The sequence below is a fragment of the Gorilla gorilla genome, chromosome 12, assembly GCF_029281585.2.
Source record: "Gorilla gorilla gorilla isolate KB3781 chromosome 12, NHGRI_mGorGor1-v2.1_pri, whole genome shotgun sequence".
Classification (NCBI taxonomy): domain Eukaryota; kingdom Metazoa; phylum Chordata; class Mammalia; order Primates; family Hominidae; genus Gorilla; species Gorilla gorilla.
Window position 1 is genome coordinate 101,615,688 of NC_073236.2, and position 16,763 is coordinate 101,632,450.

Below are 16,763 nucleotides of genomic sequence, written 5' to 3' on the forward strand. Positions count from 1 at the left end.
ACTCACTCACTATCATGAGAACAGCATGGGGAAAATCGCCCCATGATTCAATTACCTCCCACACTCCCTCCCAGGACATGTAGGAATTACGGGAACTACAATTCAAGATGAGATTTGGGTGGGGACACAGTCAAACCACATTATTGTACTATTTTATATTCCCCTCATTAGTATATGAGTTCCACTTCCCCATACTCACAAACACTTGGTAAAAAGATTAGTATGTTCAATCTTTTTAATCTTAGGCAATCTAATGGGCGTGTAGTGGTATCTCATTAAGGTTTTAATCTGCAATGTATACATATGTCATAACAAATGATGTTGAACATCTTTTCATGTGTTGATTGGCCATTCATATCTTGACTTTGGTCAAAAGTCTGTTTACATTTTGTCGAGTTTTAAGCATTCTTTATGTATTTTGAATGTGAGTTCTTTACCAGATAAATATGTTGTAAATATTTTTATGAGTCTTTTGTTTTCTTATTGGTGCATTCCAAAGAGTTAAAGTTTTAAATTTTGATAAAGTTCAATTACCAACATTTTTTCTCTTATGGATAGTGATTTCGGTGTCATATCTAAGAAATCTTTGCTTGCCCTAAGATCTCAAATATTTTTCCTGTGTTCTCTTCTAGAAGTTTCATAGTTTCACATTTCACATTAAGATGTGGAATATATTTTTAGTTGATTTTTGTGTATGGTGGGGAGTAGGATTGATTTTTTAAAAAAAATATGGATACTTAGTTTATTGAATGACATTTATTAAAAAGACTTTATTTTCCCCCATTGAGTTGCCTTGGCTTATTTGTCAAAAATCAACTGGTCTATTTCTGGACTGTATTCTGTTCCATTGATCTATATGCCTACCTTTACCACAATATTAAACAGAACGAATTACTATAGCTTTATAGTAAGTACTGAAGTCAAATAGAGTAAGTCCTTCAACTATGTTCTTTGTTCGAATTACTTTGGCTATTCTAGGTTCCTTGAATTTTCATACAAATATTAGAATCAGCTTGTCAATTTTTATAAGAATGCTTATAGAAATTTTGATTGGAATTGAGTTGAATCTTGGGAGGAATTTGGGCAGCATTGCCATTTTAACAATATAGAGTTTTGTAATCCATAAATATGCTATCTCTCTGCATTTATTTAGGTCATAGAAGTTGGGATGGGAGAGAAGATGTTTTGACTTTAGTGCTAAACCACCATAAGTCTCAATTGTTCAACTGTTGGTTTCAAAAGTTGGAAATAATTCTCCTCAGCTACGTCCACTGCTACTTCTTTCTCCTTTCGTCTCTTCCTTATTTATTTTTTTCCTCTTCTACGTCTTTTTCACTGAAAGCAAATTTACCACAGGCTTGATGTTTAATTCATATCCTATTTCTGTCCTTCTATTGTTGAAAATTTTTATATTGTTTTAGTTTCTAAATATCAAGTCCATTTCCCCAAAGAGGTGGATCTTTCCATAAAATGGATTCTCAATCAGCTGATTAAGATTTTCTTCACCTTGTTGCTCTTGAATTCCCTATGCCTGGCACATTGGTGAATGGTTGTAGACTACTCCATGGATATGCACTGAAAAAGAAGACTGCAGTTTTCTAGATGCTTTAGGCCAAAAATCCTGCTCTTGAGATCAAAAGGGAGCAAATTGTTTCAAAAAACCTTGTTTATCTACTAAAATCAATTTCTCTTGAGTAATCTCTTAATTCATGTCTTCACTTTGGTCTTACAGGTGCCACATGTAAACACGTATCAGTTAGTACAAGGAAATATTTTCAGTCAAATGGAATATACGTTCTTTACAAAGTGTACCATAGAGTTCCTTGATTTTGTCTCACTTGCAGACTTTTTGCCGACCACATCGATGATCATAGTTTTTATATTTTTTGGTCAGGTGAAGATACTTTAAGAAATACTTTTAATAAATGTGATAGCCAGCCTGCAAGATGGCTCCCAGAGATTCTTGCCTCCTGGTATTCGTGCCTGTGTGTATTCCCCTCCCACACTGAATAGAGCTGACCTGTGTGACCACTAGGATATTGTGGAGATGGTGGGGCATGACCTTGGACACTAGGTTAAAAAAGAATTTGTGGCTTTTTTTTTCTCTTGGATTATTGCTGTAGGGGAAGCTAGCTCCCATGTCGTGAGGACGTGCAGGCAGCTCTATAGAGAAGCTGATGTGGCAACAGAGGCCTCCTGAATAAAACTAACAGTAATTTGCCAGACATGTGAGCAAACCAAATTGAGAGGAATCATCCAGCTCCAGACAAACCTTCACATGACATCACAGCTTTGGTCAACATCTGCACTGCAACTTTATGAGGCTGCCTACAGAAACTATATGAGATAATAAATGTTTATTGTCATTGATGCCACCATATTTTGTGGCAATTTGTTATAAAGCAATTAATTAACTAGTACAGCTAGTTAGAAAACCTTGAAAAATCTTTCTTAAATCTCATTATAAAAATCTTTATGTAATTTTATTTTCTGTGTTGTCACTAATTTTTGAGTTAATTTGTTATTCAGCAATCAATAACTAAAACAGCTAGTTAGAAAGACTTGAAAGAAATGTTCCTAAATCTCATGACAAAACTCCAGTATAACCTTGTTTAATATAGTGATAAGCTCTTTAAATAGAAAGATCTGAACTGTTTTTGCAAGACATGAGTGATTTTTGTTTTAGCGACATGGCAATCGGATAGGTGTTCCTTCCAGTTTTCCTGGGAGAGGAATTAAGATACGCAGTATGAGGTGCGCTCTCATCCTCACCTCTAGTATGAGGTAGAGGAGAGCATAATGGTGATCTCTTTTCAGAGTCCCAGGCACTAAATGAAGTCAAGAGAACTCCAGGGTTTCTTCTGTGAGTATCTCTGACTCTGAAAACTTGGGACATTTCTCCATTGTTTCATGGATGTATTTTGATGTGGCAAAAATCCTTCCTTTGTGCTACATATCGGCATTAAATGATTGAGGTGTAGACTCTTGTGAAACTTTCATTTAATTACACATGAAGCTCTATAGAATTTCACCCACAGAACAGGGGTTGTTTTGTCAAGTGTTCAAGACCTCAATTTGCCGTTGGCTCACCCCCAGCGCAGTCATGCGATTAGTCACGCAAGTAGTCACGAACACCCTTTACCATAAAGGAATCATCGCTGACGGCCCCACCAGTGCTCCTTCCCCCAAATATGGCTCTGAAAACTAAATTCAAACATGTGTGTCAGTTCAGACTTATTTTTCATGTTTGTTTTGCCCAAAGCATGGACCATGTCAGAGAAGATGGAGACACCTTCACGGCCTGTTAGTCACATCTCACCAAAGCTTCTCAATGGGCTGTCAGACAAGAAAGGAGCCTCCTGTAGCCATCTTAATCAGCATCCCCCATCTGTGAGGTCATCGGGATATTTCAAACAATCTTCAGCTCTCATTAGTTGAGTGCGTTTCACAAGCAAGTCCTTATCTTTTGTAACTTTTGCTGCCACATCCTGAGAAAGCCTCTCTGCAGAATGACACTTTCCCTGTGGGTCAACCCGCCATAATGAGCCACCAACTGAGGTGCCCTTTGCACTCACTAGCCGTATATGTTGATATTAACCTTTCGTGTTGCGAGATGTCGCTTTTACCCTTGGCTTCTGCCATGTAAGTCTCATTATTTCTAATAGGCTGTGGCAATTAGGGTCTTGGGGCTGCTGATCGCAGCCATGTGGAGCGGGGAAGGGGCACTGGGGAGAACAGTTGCTTTTTCTTTCATGAACAATGTGATGCATAGCTCAGCCCAGATCTGCAAACAGCGAGCTGTAGTAGACCTCCGGCCGAGGATGGGAAATTCCACACCCAGCGCTTTCACATGTCCTTTCTTCACGCCAACTACTGGCTATTTGCAAATCCCTTTTGTGTAGAATGACATGCTTGGCAGATATTTCAGCACACTGGATCTGGCCTAATAAGGAATTTATTAAACAAGATTATTTGGGGAAAAAAATGGATACATTCAAAGACACTCTTTTTTTTTCTTTTAAAGATAGTTGTCTGGAAAAGGAAGAGGATGACACTGATGACCAGCCATCTTGGATGGTTCACAGGCTCACTAGGGAGGCAGTGTTCAGCCTGATGGATCCGTGAAGGCCCCTCCAACTTGTAAGTGTAAAATCATGACTCTTGATGGAACTCTAGAGTTGTTGACACCTGGTGGGCCACCTACAGCTGAAGGTAAATAAAAAGCTATTTCTTCAAGGTTAGAACAATAAATTGGTAGAATCCTAATAGGGATAAGGGAATGAAGAGGAAAATTCCACAGTAGGGCAAGTGCATAAGGAAAATCTACAAAAAACTAAAAACATAACATAGGGTCAAGCTCTCACATTCCCTTCAGTTCTTTGACCTGAAGCTCTTACTGTATTAGAAAGATAGCAAAACAAAATTAAGCATGATTTTTGCTTCAGACTAGAAGAGGTTGAAGGCTAAGGGACAACAGCCCAGAGGAAAGACATTAGCTTATTTATAGGTAGCAGAGCTTGAATGTTCTACATGAGGGCAAGATTTTTCCAAAGAAATGCAAGAAAAAGCCCCTATATTAATCTGCTGTTTATGAAAATAACACTTGGGAAAGCCCCTGCAATGAATGTCTCATAAATTAAGGGCATAAATTCAGAAATCGTAGTGTGATACTGCTAAAATAATCCCTCCTGGCAATGGAGCAGTATGGCCTGCTGAGAGCTCCTTACTCCTGAGAGCTGATTTATTACTTGCTCTGCAAAATGACTCATTTAAAATATAAGTTCATTTCAGCTAGGTTGGTCACAGTATAAATATGTGGTAGTGGCAAGGTGGAGAGTTCAAAATATATAGCCAGTAAACATCAAAAATTAATTCTTCCTTGAATAGCTAAAAAGTCTCCAGTAGAAAGCATAAGAACCAATTTTGCTTCCTTCCTTCTCTCCTTCTTTTTTTCCTTCCTTCCCTCCCTTCCTCCACAACCATTTAATCAACTTGTGCTATGAGTAAGCATTGGACCGGGAGCTGATGATACTACGCACCTGGTAATGAAATCTATGGCCTCTTTGCATTCATAAGTGTCTTTTCCAGGCTACTCCCCCAACACCCAGCTCCAATTTTATTCTTCTCCCTTACTCCATGCCTGGGAAAATAGAATATAACCCACATGGAGGGGAGGAAACTATTGGGGCACAGAGGAATTCTCAGTAGAGTTCAAGGGCATTTACATATTTATGGCATTGGCTCTTTGGTTTTTCTTTTTTGGTTGCTTTTCTTCCCATTCGAACACTGCTCCCCAGACCTCTGGAGCAGTACAAAGGGCCTTGGGCTGCCTCACACATAGCAGGGAGGATTCTGTCCTGGGAAGTCCAAGCAGGAGCAGGATAGGACTCAGGGAAGGATGGCTTGGGTCAGCTTCTCTCAGACCCAGGGAGAAGAGCTCTGGTTCCTCTTATTTCTTGGGATCATCCTTCCTTACTTTTTTGAGTTTTTAAGGCTTTCCCACCTATCTATCATCTATCTATCTATCTATCTATCTATCTATCTATCTATCTATCTATCTATCTGTCTATCTATCATCTTTCTGTCTGTCTACCTCTCCATCACAGTACCTAAAGGGGGCTTTAGAAGGTAATAAAAATGATTGCAAATGACTAAACCCATTGAACAACTGCCACATGAGAAAACTGAAGCTCAAAGAAGGCAGGTGACTTTACCAGGGTAATGCAGTGTCTGGTAGAAGCTGCTCACAATCTTAAATCTATAGTCTTTAAATGCAGCATTTATTGCCTACGATGTTATGACTCTTGGAATAGTTACTAAACTTTTTTGTTCTTCTATTCCCAACTGGGATCCCCTTAGTGACCCTTATTGAGAAAAGTCTTCTAAGTTCAAGAATAGAGGACATGTGGGAGAGGGTGAATTATGGAGCTGGAGCTGGAAAGAATTCAGTGGCGTGACTGTGCTGTGTGTACTGCTGTCAGCTATAATTCAACAAGAGCTCTTACAGAGAACTTTCTTAATTTATGTTTAAAGTTTTTTTTCCCTCTGGTGCTGTGTCCATAAATGGCCAGATTATAGGGGACCGTTTTCTTTGGTATTGTTTATAGTTATCTTGTGCCAATACACAAAGTTGAAGCACTTCTTTCAGAAAATAAAATTATATTCTGATAAACTACAGTTTGGAAGTAAATTTGGTGGTGAGTGAGAATTTCCTGGTGCTGAGGGGACTATGTAGGGCAGCAGTGAGGTGATCAGCCCTCTGACCTTAGAACGAAGAACTTGGAGGAAGAATGCACACACCTCACAAGAGGTTATCACTTTCTCCGTAACTATTTCCACATTGGGTTACAAACCACAATTCATGTCTGTTTCTAAGAGACCGTGAAATATTTTTCAGTTCAATTTCAAATTGCTTCTGACAATTGAGAGGGCTTCACAGCTTTACTAACTGATCAGTGGTTTGGGCTTTCAATTATTTGATGCATAGAGAGTTTCATGAAGGAGTGTTTTAAATGAAACTTTCACATTCATTCCTTTTCCAATTGGACAGATGCACAGCAAAATTCAGTGGTGTAGCATCTCACAATGGACAGATTCAGTTTGACAGTGGGTAAAATTTTGTTCCCTGTGTTTTAAGGTTCAAAGTGATAAACCTTGTACGGAAATAACTGATTGTGGAATGCGAAGGACCTGTGATCATGCAAAGGTGACAGAGCAGGTAAAATGTTTTGGACAAGAGGGAGAGAGTTTGCAGGTAAAGAACCTATAAGGGGCAGGAAGAGGAATGTAGGACACTTTGGGATGTGGGTCACATTTTGTCCTGGAATCAGTACTTACCAGCTTAGTCTGAGGCCTTGGGACGGAAGTGCTGCTCATAAAAGTAAATTGTGTTTCTGCAATGAAATCTCTGAAACTTCAGGAGAACAGCACTTGGTCAGCTTGCTTGGGGTTACTAGTTCAGTGGTGACATACAGGTGTGTGTGTGTGTGTGTGTGCACGCGTGCATGCGCATATTTGTGTGTTTAGAAGGTGGGTGCTCGCTGCTTCAGAGAGCAGTTTCAGGGCCATCTGTTTTGAGCTCAGTGTGACTCCAGATAACCAAGAGTAGGAAACAACTCTGGGGTGATGATGGCAGCAACAGTGACCTCAAAGTAAAGTGGTGAGTTTTTTTTGACTATCTTCCCTGATTGTGTGGGACCCTCAAATATTTCCCCAATTATTTCTGGGAATCCTAAAGAGCTACCTCTTAAGTCCTCTAAGCAAATTATCTCAGCAGCCTGAGAAAAGGGACTTGCCATTTTCCCTCTTCTCTGCCTCTGAATCCATTTGGTAATTATGGCCAAGAAGTCACATGTAGACTGCATTGCAGTGGGGTGTGGCTGAGAGGACTTGCTTTAGGGTGGAGCAAAGTAACATGCTATTAATCTGTTCATGTAACCAAGCAATCTGTCTTTTATTCTACATATTGTCACATAGTCCATAGAGCATTCAAGGCCCGGAAAGAAAAGAACACTAACAACAAAACCAAAACAAGCAGACAAACAAAACAACTTCAAAATACAGCTCCTGTTCTGTAGAAGCACGTAGTCCATTGGAGGTCCACTTACACACACACACACACAAGGGTGGTGTAAACAGTGGTGCTGGAGTCTCCTGACATTGTGCCCGGCAGCACTGCATCAGGAAAGACCCCATGGGAGCAGAAATTTTGAGATTGGAGCCCTATTTTGAAGGAAGAGTAATATTTGGACAGGTTCAGGTGAAAGGAGGGAGAACTTCCTAGGTAGAGAAATGGCATGTGGCAGGAACTTGCATGGCGAGAAGCTGAAGCCAGCTGTTTGGTTAGTAGGAAGATCAGTTTCCCAGGAGCAGGCAGTCAGTGTAGACAATCCACACTGGTGAGGTAGCCTGGAGTTAGGCTATGGAGGACTTTAAGGACACTCTCATTGGATCTGGGGCCCACCCTAATGCAGGATTATCTTATTCCAATCCTTACCTTAATCATGTCTGGAAAGATGGCATTTCCAAATCAGGTCACATTCTGAGGCTTTGGTGGAGGTGAATTTTTGGGAGATGTTATTTAATTCACTACAGATGAGTTAAGATTGGGGCTGATTATAAACTGCTATAATTGGGGTAACAAGGAAAGGCTTTTTGGAGGGAATCGTATTTGAGTTGAGACTTGACCAAGGACAAAGAAGAAGCCATGTGAATGTAAATAAGCAGAAGGAACACCAACAGTCAAGACCTTAAGATGACAATAAGTTTGGTGTTTAGAAAGAATGACAGCTTTTTTTGTCCTCTGTGATGTGAATTTTCTCCCTTGAAATGGTGCTAAAGCATTTAAGCCTAAAGAGACAAAATAGGAGACAATCTTGGAATTGAATCCACTCAATCTGCCTGCTGCTCTTGCTAAGGTCAAGGCTGTGCTGTGGATGAACATGACCTTGACTGAAAGTATTTGAATGCTATTGGTGCCCCATGAAATGAACTAAATTATTTCACAATTCTCTTCCTCTGCTAAACTTTGTTCTCAGAAATTAGAAGCCCAGAAAAGTAGCTCACACTCAATATTCAAACTCTCATTGCAATGGAAGCAGCATTGCAGAATTTATTTAGTGCAAAGAGGTGGGAAATTTGGGTTTTAAATCCCAACTTCAACAGTGGCCAACCATGCCTTTTAGGTAAGTCTCTTTACCTCTCTAGGCCTCAGTTTTCCTCATCTGTAAGGCAATGTTGGACCAGGTCATGTGAGGGCTGAGGCAGAGTGGGACCCTTCCAACTCTGGCTTCCTAGCTTCACACAATGCCCCATGAATTGTCTGGCCTTCGCAGGATCTTCCCAGAGTTCATGGACACATTTGGCTCTTGGGTAGCCAAGGCTCTGAGTGTAGAATAGTTGTAAAACCAATATGCATGAGGGTACTTGTGAATACACTCCCACCTAAACTTGACCTCTAATGTGAGGCCCAGTTTCTGAGTGTGGATTTACAAAGGTTTTCCTCTATACACTTCTCCTTGCACCTGGAGAATCTGCTTGTGGACTTTCAGATCTACCAACTACCTTCCACAGAGCTCTCTGAGATAGGGAAGGAAAACCAGGCTTTACAGCTAGACCAGGACTTTGTTAATAAGACGATTGTTCACAGCTATATGTTTACCACAACCTCTTTTAGCTTTGCCTGTAATTACCTTGGCCCTATGCACTGAAGAATCTGTCTGCACTGCAGCGGGACTCTTAAGTTCCCATTGATTCTGAGTAAGTCCCAAATATATTTTTATTCTGTCCTCTGGTATTCTGCTGAGCAGAGAGCAGAGTGTCTCTTTCCTGCTCTGTGCAGGAGGTGATGAGCTCCTTGAGTGGTTCTGCTATTAGCTCACTGGTGACCTGGTGACCATCTCATTCTAGTCGGCCCAGGACAAACAATCCCAGCTTGAAAATGGAAAATTCTGGATCCTGGAAAACCCCTCAGTCTTGAGCAAACTGGGAGATTGGCACTCTACAGCAGTGCATCAGGGCTGCTCGGAGTCCAGTAACAAATTTGGAGACTAAGAAATAAACTGGAGATAGGCCGGGCGCGGTGGCTCACGCCTGTACTCCCAGCACTTTGGGAGGCCAAGGTGGGCAGATCACCTAAGGTCGGGAGTTCAAGACCAGCCTGTCCAACATGGAGAAACCCCATCTCTACTAAAAACACAAAATTAGCTGGGTGTGGTGGCACATGCCTGTAATCCCAGCTACTCGGGAGGTTGCGGTGAGTGGAGATTGCGCCATTGCACTCTAGCCTGGGCAACAAGAGCGAAACTCTGTCTCAAAAAAAAAGAAAAGAAATAAACTGGAGACAAAGCATGAATCCTAACAGAAGGAAATGCAGATCCACAGGCAGTGCCATGGAGCCAGCTGTGAGCCCTGCTACTGCTCCCTTCTCCCAAGGCATCCCCCTGCAAGGCTGCACAACGCTATGCTGAGCACAGGGAGTCTCTGGACGCCTCTGCCTAGCTGCTTGACTGGAAATCTACCCACATTTAGATTTTCTAGTAATACTCACTCTATTTTTCTTAAGAGACCCTGGCTGACTAAAACAATATATAGCAACATAATACATTCTGTAAGGAAAATCAGTAGGAATTCCTCACTCTGAAAAACATCTTTACTGGCTCTGTCACAAAATAGGCCCTAAGTGGCGGTAGTGAAAGGACCAGCATTTCTCTTCACTGCTGATGCACAGGTGAGAAGCTTGGATTGTGATTTCTGATGCTATTCTTTTCTCAAAGCAATCAAATTTTCTTGGAAGTTAGTTAATTGCAGTCTTAGGTAAAAAAAAAGCGAGGATGGCTTGGAACATCTTTTTGTTGTGGACTGAAAAAAAGGAGTTTTCGAGAATATCAGAGGCAGTACTTAAAGGAGTTTTTGCTAGCCCCACTGTGAAAATGTGAACATCAAATAAAAGGCAATCACGGCTTCATTGATGCAAGTTGTTTTCGTGAAAGGCTATGAGTTTGGTATAATACTCTAATGAGATAAGTGTATAAAAACATAGCTATCATACAAAAAGAGGTGAATATAACAGACAAGCAAATTAGTATACATAGATATTCTGGCTTTTAAAAAATATTAAGTACAAATACAAAATATTGATTTGTATTTGTTTCTTTCTGCACAAGCAGGAGAGAATAAACTGAGGGACCTAAGAGTCAGCCATGACGCCCCTGGAGAAGTCTGTTTCAGGAGCAGGAGGGATTCCTCGGCATTGTGCCATTTAATAATTAGGAAGGAATGGGGCTCAAGAGATCAGGAGTAGCAGGAGAGCTCCACAGTGTACCCGCCCTGATGAATTATTCAGTATTCTAAGGAGGGAGGTCATCTTTCATTTCTTAAGAGATGAAATCTCAGCATGGCTCCACTAATGAGAAGCAACTACTACTAAAGAAAGTGTTTTTTTTTTTTTTTTTTTTTTTTTTTTTTTTTGAGACAGAGTCTTACTCTGTCACCCAGGCTGGAGTGCAGTGGTGCCATCTTGACTCATGAAACCTCCACCTCCCGGGTTCAAGTGATACTCCTGCCTCAGCCTCCCGAGTAGCTGGGATTACAGGCGCCTGCCATCATGCCCAGTTAATTTTTGTATTTTTGGTAGAGATGGGGTTTCACCACGTTGGTCAGGCTGGTCTCAATCTCCTGACCTCAGGCAATCTGCCCGCCTTGGCCTCCCAAAGTGTAGGGATTATAGGCGTGAGCCACCATGCCTGGCCACATTCATTTTTAAGAAGGCTAACAGATCAGGCCAATATATCAAAATTAAAGAATAATGCATGAATGCATCAGGACATGCAAATTTAATGAACACTTTATTTCTGGGAAAGAAAAGTCATGCAAAAATGAAATATCTATGAAAGTCAGGGACATCAGAGTGCCACGTGGTGAAAACAGGACTATATTAGGTATCTATTGCAGTGCAACAGATTATCCCCAAAACTTAGTGGAAAAGGGAGAAAGAGAAGGACAAGAAAAAGAAAATCAAATAGCTGCTCTGGTGGCCTAGGAATGTTGCCTAATATGAAAACAAGGAACAAGGGAGGCCAAACCCTCAGGATATTTCAGGGCAAGAGATGATTGTGGCGGCCAGGCATGGTGCTTTTTAAAGCTCCCAGGTGATTGTGTCAGGCATCAGGGTTGAGAAGCTTTATTCCAGAGTGTGAGTTGCCAATCTACATTTACTTTAGTCACATTCAACGTGGTTAGTAGAGGTGTTGGGGGGGTATAATGAACACTCACTGAGCATCAGTGATGAATCAGGTTCTGTGCTAGGGCTCTGTCTATTTCCTCATTGATTCCTCACAGTAGCCCCGGGCGAGCACACAGCACAACTGTATTATCACCATTTTATAGAGGCAGGAACAGAGGCTAGAAAAGTTTAGTAAACTGAGACTTTCTCCTCCTCTTGAAGGAAAATGGCGAGCAGTGGGCTGCAGAAACCAGTGTTTGGACTTAGAAAGCGATGCCCCAAATGAAGCAAAAGTTTTGCCCTGACCTTATCCTGCCCTCCTGTCTCAGTCCCAGTCTCCACCTAGGCTAGCCATAGAAACTAGAATCTTCGAGGTGAGTCATAGAAACCAGGACCCCCTTTCTCCAAAGCCAGCCATAAAACCTAAAAATATTACTCTGACATTCCCCTGCCTTTCTGTGTAAAAACTGGCCACAAAGAAATTATCTGGCCTACTTTGTTTGACTGTAGGTCATAAGACCCCCATTCCAGTGAGGGTCCTGCCCATAACCAGAAGGAAGGAATGCTGAACAGAGGCCAAGAGGAACCTAGGCAGACAGGCCTTGCTGGATCCCCACTCAGTCTATTAGCGTTAGATTATAGCCTTTTTGTCAAATCATATTTCTACATGGCTGTCCATACTTTATTGAACCTAAGCTATCATACTTTGTTGAACATGGACAATTTCTTTGCATCTTTGGGTCTTCATTCTGAAGGCTCTCGTGTACACGTTAACAATAAATTGTATGCCTTTTCTCCTATTAATCTACCTCTTGTCTGTGATTTTCAGTAAACCTTCAGAGGGCAAAGGGGAAATTTTCACTTGGCCCTCACAAGGACGAGGTTCAACCAGGGGGAGCAATGATGGGTGCTGGAAGGGGAAGTGATGGGGGTGGGAGGGTAGAGGAGGGAAGATGTCTAGGATTAAATCCAAGGCTGGGATGTAAATGTGGAGCTCTTTCTCCTTCTTTGCCCTTGGAACATGGTGCTGTGGCTCTGATAAGCTCCTACTGGGTGTTGAGTAACTTTGTGTGACAAGAGTAGAGAAACTGAGAAGAAAAGACCCAGGAGGAAGGGTCAGGAAATGCAGATTTCAGGTCACTGAAGAGGCCTGGCCAGTGAGGACAGGGATGATCCTATGGAACACGTCAATGCTGCTCCAGGAGCAAAAAGATCATCTCAGGATGGGGAGAAACTGGGTGTCTGGAGGCTTCAGGTTGCTGTTGTCAGCAGTTATTGGAAAATGTTTTAAAGCAAATATGCACGTGCCCACTCACCCATGCACACACATCTGCTTCTAGAAACAAACTGAATTTCTTTGCTACAACAAAGTGGTCTCATTACTTTATTTACGTGGAAAATGACATAGAGAATTCCCTTCCCATAAGAGCTGCAAGTTCACCTTGAAATGCAAAGTAATTGATTGTGCTACACCCACTTAGTTTCTCCTTTTCTGAACATTTGACATCATTCAGTCTTTGCTGATAGGGAATCCTGCAGCTGTGTATCTCCTCATGTGGCCTCAAAAGCATACCTGTTGGGGCCATTACTTTACTCTGGTAATTTATAAGGCATCTTTTGCTACCCTGGTAAATGACTTGGGAAAGCCATTGGTGCCCAAAGAATGATTGAAATCAGGAGCCAAGACAAACTTGGAAATATGGGCATGGTGCTGGGTAACAAATGAAAATAAAGGAAACAAACCGACCACAAAATCAACCTCAAATGCCCTGCATTGTGCCTTAGAGGCAATGAAATAGTAGTGCTGGCTTCCTAAAACAGGAACCCTTCACCAAGCAAGAACCGCGCATTTCAGAGGCTGCAAGGTGCTCTTCTAAATCACAAAAGAAGCAAGTGGAAGTGAGGTCATTGTTAGAGGTCTGAGTTTGGGGTTAGAACAAGCCCGTGTCTATGATACTAGGCTTGGGCCTTAAGGATGTTTCAAGACCTGGAGAGCTGTGCTTGGCTAGACCTTGTTGCCGCTCATCACCGAAGCTATTCCCAAGCACCACAGGCCGCTCTGGGAAATTAATGATGGTTGGAGAGGAAGCCAGCTCCACAGTCAAGCTGGGGGCATTTGAAGAGCCCAAGGTGAGGAAATAAGGGAGGGTATGAATTAAAGAGGCAGAGTATTTGCTTGGGTTCTGATGTCTGAGGCAGTATGTGGCTCAGATCAAAACTCTGTGGAGCTATTTCCTATGCTGGATGGAGTTCTCTCTCACAATATGAAAGCTTTAAGTACTGAATGTAAAGTTGTCTATCAGCTATCTGGTGAATCTCTCCTATGCACAGTGTTGTAATATATCCAGGTGAGAGGCGGAGCCCAAGGAGTGTCATACAGGCTGGTTATTCCTTTCCAGAAAAAAAAGGTAAGAATATTTTTGTTTAAGATGAAAATCAATGAAAGGCCTTTCTTAAGGGTTATGGACTGAATATTTGTATCTCCCCCTCCCCAAGCTTATATGTTGAAGCCCTAACCCCCAGTGTGAGGGTATTTGGAGATGAAATTTATTGGGAGGTAATTAGGGTTAGATTAGGGCATGAAAGTAGGGTCCTCATGATGGGATGAATGGCTTTATAAGAAGAGGAAGAGAGAGAGGAAAAGGCCATATGGGACTTAATGAGAAGGCAGCTGTCTGAAGCCAGGAGGAGAGACTTCACCAGAACCTGACCATGCTGGCACCCTCATCTTGTGTCCAGCCTCCAGAACTATGAAAAAATCAGCTTCTGTTGTTTAAGTCCCCAGTCTGTGGTATTTTGTCATGGCAGCGCAAGCTGACTAGACATTAAGTATCCACCTTTGCCCATGCTGGCCTGGGCTGTACTGAGAACATCTATCTTTTCATTGACTTTATCTGTCCCCAAATGGAATATTCCTTCCCTATGATTGTGGCTTCTCCAGGGGGGATCAGATGGCCAGTCTAGTAGCAGGTAGGTGGCATCACAGGAAACTGACATTTTGTAGGTCAAAAGTTATTTAAAAAAGCCATTGAAAATTGCTGCCATTTGGCCTATAAAGTGGCTTTTCCATGCAGTTGTAACATACCTGGTATTGTGTACCTAGGTGTTGTGGGTGCCGAAAATGTAAGAAGCACTTTTGTCTGCAGAAAATTTATATTATACCAGGATTCAGCAAACTATAACCCATGGGCCAAGTCTGACCCATCACTGGTATTCGTAGTCTTCCTGGAACACAGCCACACTCACTTGTTTACTTATTGTCTATGGCTGTCTTCATGCTACACCACCAGAGCTGAGTAGCTGAGCAAAGACTGCACCACCCATAAAACTTAAACTATTTACCATGTGACTGGTTAGAGAAAAAGTTTTCTGAGCCCTGCATTACACAGTGTAAGTGTAATGCAAGTGTAATGCAAGTAAGATTCAATGATCACGCATAAACACTGCCATTTTTCTTATTGCAATTTCACACATCTCCTACCTTACCTTTCTTACCTTTCATCACTATTTTTTTCACTCCTCTACTTGTTTGAATTTCCAGAGTCTCTCCTTTCCCCACTCTTCATGATTCCTGCTTGTTTCTGGCCCCCATTCCTTTCTACTCTCTTCTGTTTGCTTTTCCTTCTTCTCTTGATTGGCTTCTGCTCTCTCATCCTTGCCCATCTCTTCCCACCTCTTCATTCTCTTCTTCTTCCACTTTGTTCCTTCCTCTTTTCCTCTGTGCCTCCTCCACGGAACTGGTTGGATTCTTTGACTTAGGATGGATGGATTGACTCACCTTCTCACCATTCACGGCGGCCTTTCTGGCCCACACACAATCTTGTGTAGATTTTCCTCTTTAGATCTTCTCTTTCTCTGAGGCAGGACTGATATTTAACTGGTAAGGAAGGTAGCCTTGTAAGAATCGGTGTTTATTTAGACTGTCTGCTCTGATTGGTCAGTGTTGAATTTTTTGCAAATCATTCTAGCCATCAGATCGTCTGTCTCAACCAGCCAGACAGCTCAAAATGTAGAAATGTTGCCCAGATATCTTTCTCTTAGAGACTCTATGAATTCCTGTTTGTGGGCTCAGCCTCTGGGGTTTTAATGAGGCTCTTGTTGTTTTTATATCATTGTGAGGCAGTGTCTAGAATTCAGAAATTAAGTCCATTCAAAATTAGGATGGGTGTGTGTGCTGGGTGGTGCCTTTCTTCCCACAAAGCAATGTGTTTTGAATCTAAGATATTCTGTGGTCAAATGCTTCTCAGAAGCATGTACCAGTGGTTGCTAAAGACTTTTTTATGCAATACTGTTGAAAAATACACCAAAAAACTGGGTAGTGTGGAGTCATTTCTAAGCAATTATCAGTGATACACCAAGCCTTGTCACACCACTCATCATTGATGCCAGACTGACAAAAGACCTTATATTTCAGGGTTATTAACCATCAACCCAACCCATGATTGAATTGAGAAGAAATAGCCCCAGCACACAGCAGCCACAGACTTTGCTTGGCTTTGAAGAATGTTGCCTAGAATATATTTTAGTGACAAAGACTTGGCTGCATTTACTAATTTTTTTTTTTTTTTTTTTTTTTTAAGAGACAAGGTCTTCCCATGTTGCCCAGGCTGGACTCAAACTCTTAGGCTCCAGGGATCGTCCCACCTTGGCCTCCCAAGTAGCTGGCTGGGACTACAGGCACATGTCACCATGCCTGACTTTGTCTAAAATTTGAATTTATTCACCCTAATTACTTTTCTTTCTCTTTAAAATGTTCTTGTTAAAGCTGTGCTCCCTTTTTTCCATGGTGAGTATGGCAATTCTGATTTCTGTATATTTTTAAAACTTGTGGACAAACCACTTCATCATTGTATCTAACAATAAAAGTCATAGGCCGGGTGCGGTGTCTCATGCCTGTAATCCCAGCACTTTGGGAGGCCGAGGCGGGCGGATCACGAGGTCAGGAGATCGAGACCATCCTGGCTAACATGGTGAAACCCCATCTCTACTAAAAATACAAAAAATTGGCCAGGTGTGGTGGCGGGCACCAGTAGTCCCAGCT

The 16,763-nt window shown here is 41.8% G+C and overlaps 1 long non-coding RNA gene and 1 pseudogene across 1 annotated transcript; both read right to left on the reverse strand.

Annotated features, from left to right (window-relative positions):
• Positions 1-16,763, reverse strand: part of LOC101134634 (large ribosomal subunit protein uL30-like) — a 151,062-nt pseudogene that overhangs the window by 28,697 nt on the left and 105,602 nt on the right.
• LOC134756803 (uncharacterized) lies at positions 742-16,189 on the reverse strand. Its single transcript, XR_010130004.1, has 2 exons — positions 15,218-16,189; positions 742-3,943 (listed from the first exon to the last, which is right to left on the reverse strand). It is a non-coding gene; the product is annotated as an uncharacterized lncRNA (long non-coding RNA).